The 2,660-nt window shown below is 37.1% G+C and overlaps 1 non-coding gene across 1 annotated transcript; it reads right to left on the reverse strand.

Annotated features, from left to right (window-relative positions):
- Positions 1 to 2,193: 2,193 nt before the first annotated feature.
- Positions 2,194 to 2,300, reverse strand: LOC112132790 (U6 spliceosomal RNA). The gene has a single exon (XR_002914512.1). It is a non-coding gene; the product is annotated as a U6 spliceosomal RNA (small nuclear RNA).
- Between the last annotated feature and the right edge of the window lie 360 nt (positions 2,301 to 2,660).

Genomic DNA, 2,660 nt, shown 5'->3' on the forward strand with positions numbered 1-2,660 from the left:
AAGCACTTATTCAGCCTCTACTTGTATCATGCTGTTAATGTCCCATAGGATAAAACAAATAAGATGGCCAGGCCCACGGTCAGTGTAGGAGAGGGTGTAATACTAGAAGGCGTTATTAACTGGGGACCACCATTAATTGGGTCTACCACAGCTGACTTGACCAGGTTTTTGTGAAGATGAAGGTAACACATGTAAATTGACTGCCACATAGTAGATTCTCAATAAAGATTAGCTATTATTATTAAGGCATACCTTCAAAATCAGTTCCCAGGACCTATAGATATAGATATTAGTCTTATTTTACTAACATACGTATAGGAGAAGAAAATGAACATGCTTTCTCGTTTCTTTATTGTATTCTCCAGCAGAAGTAGAGCTACAGTTCTTTTTCCTTTGCACTCAATTGTACTGCCTAATAGATGTTCTATGATTATATAAAATTTGGTGAATAAGTAATCTAATACTCTTGTTTTCAAAAAGTAAAAATTCCCTTTTAATGTTCTCATTAAAATGGCTTTGAAACCAAAGTTTAAAATCTGGACACAGATTTTTTTCCAATAATTCTCCCAAATGTAAAATTTGTATTTGCTGATTTTTAAATTTTGTAACCTAAGTCTATTACTTATTTCTAACTGTAATTCTGCTACAATTTTTCTTTCTTTCTTTCTTTCTTTTTTTTGAGACAGAGTCTCACTCTGTCGCCAGGGCTGGAGTGCAGTGGCGTGATCTCGGCTCATTGCAACCTCTGCCTCCTGGGTTCAAGCGATTCTCCTGCCTCAGCCTCCCGAGTAGCTGGGATTATAGGCACCTGCCATTATGGCCAGCCAATTTTTTGTGTTTTTAGTAGAGACGGGGATTCACTGTGTTGGCCAGGCTGCTCTTAAACTCCTGACCTTGTGATTCACCCACCTCAGCCACCCAAAGTGCTGGGATTACAGGCGTGAGCCACCGTGCCCGGCCACAATTTGTTTGCTATTTAATTTTCTTCTACATAAGTCACATCAAGCCTGCTATAAATATTTCGGTAGTAAAGGAACAAATCACTCATGCTTTAGCCATAGCTCTTTACCTGCATAAAAATAGCACAAAGTGGTGCATTGTTTAGACAGATGTGAGGACATAGAGATGATGCGCATGTGTGTGTTTATGCCATTCTGGGCACCAGAAACTTGACGATAGTGGTCACATAAAGGAACTACCAAGATATCTTTTGTATCTCTATATAACAATACCCACAGGAGTTCTGAAGCTTGAGACTTTTCGAAGAAGGCAAAATAATTTTTGAGAATGATTGTACTTTAACTACTACTTACATGTGTGTATATGTGTATATACACATAACATTTATGTATACGTGTAACATTTATGTATATGGGTATATACACGTAACATTTATGTATATGTGTATATACACGTAACATTTATGTATATGTGTATATACATGTAACATTTATGTAATGTGTATATACACATAACATTTTATGTATACCAACAAAGAATACTATTTAGGAGAGAGTTCTGTTATCATTTTTAAAGGTGAGATTGCTTAGACATTTGGTATTTTTCTCCTTGCATTGTACAAGTTCCGTAGATTCTGTTTAGATTCTGGCCCCAAATCTTAAGCCCACTTGTTCTGAGAAGTCACTTCTTTGGGGTCCTTAATCCCTATGCTAGAATATTTCTGGTCTGTCCACAAATATGATTGACAAAATGTTATCTCCTTGTTGAGCCTCTGTTTCCCTTCCATTGTGGTTCTACCTGACCTTCTGCATCCTGTATGTGTTTCTGCCTATGTGTGGCCTTGGGAAGGATAATTTAGTTTCTTTCCTTTGACAAGAAGACTAACTTCTTCTTTGGGATCCAAACACAAAATGCTCCATTCATTGGCAGAAGCTGGATTGTCATAACATGTCTTGTGTAACACTTCTAAATACCTTTTCTTATCACAGCAGTGCAAGGTTGCACCTGTTCAGCCACATTTCATACAGTGTTGTCTGGGTAACACCAGTAGAAGGACACAAAACAAAACAAGAACAAATCAACCTAGAGTCTCAGTTGACTTTTCCCCTTTCTTTCTGAATTTTTGGTGCCATTTTCACAAAACTCATGGTTTACTTTATTCGTATGAATCATATAATTTCCTTTCTTCACTTTACTTGTAGAAATACATTACAATATTATTTTCTTTTTAAAAAAAATATGGAATGCTTCATGAATTTGCATGTCATCCTTGCACAGGGACCATGCTAATCTTCTCTGTGTCATTCCAATTTTAGTATATGTGGTGCTGAAGCAAGCACTACAATATTATTTTTAAATTGAAAAATCATTGGCTATGAAGACACATGTTTTCCCTTTGTCTCGGAATCACACAGTCCTCATATCAATTTATGCATTTTCCTGAAGTGAAAGGCCATTGATCAATTTTTCGCCATATTGTTATACAAAAATACATGGAATCATATCAGTCAGGATAATCTCAATTATGCTTCAGTGACAACCAGCCCTGAATTTCAGTGATGCAATAAGGTTTATTTCTTACTCATGCTACCTCCCAGTGTGGGTTGACTGGGGAGCCAAGGTCATCCAGGTCTCTTAGGGCCCGAGGCTGGCAGAAGCTCCATCTCAATTCACACACTCATCATCATATAGGCAGGAAA

Source organism: Pongo abelii, chromosome 2 (genome assembly GCF_028885655.2).
Source record: "Pongo abelii isolate AG06213 chromosome 2, NHGRI_mPonAbe1-v2.0_pri, whole genome shotgun sequence".
Classification (NCBI taxonomy): Eukaryota; Metazoa; Chordata; class Mammalia; order Primates; family Hominidae; genus Pongo; species Pongo abelii.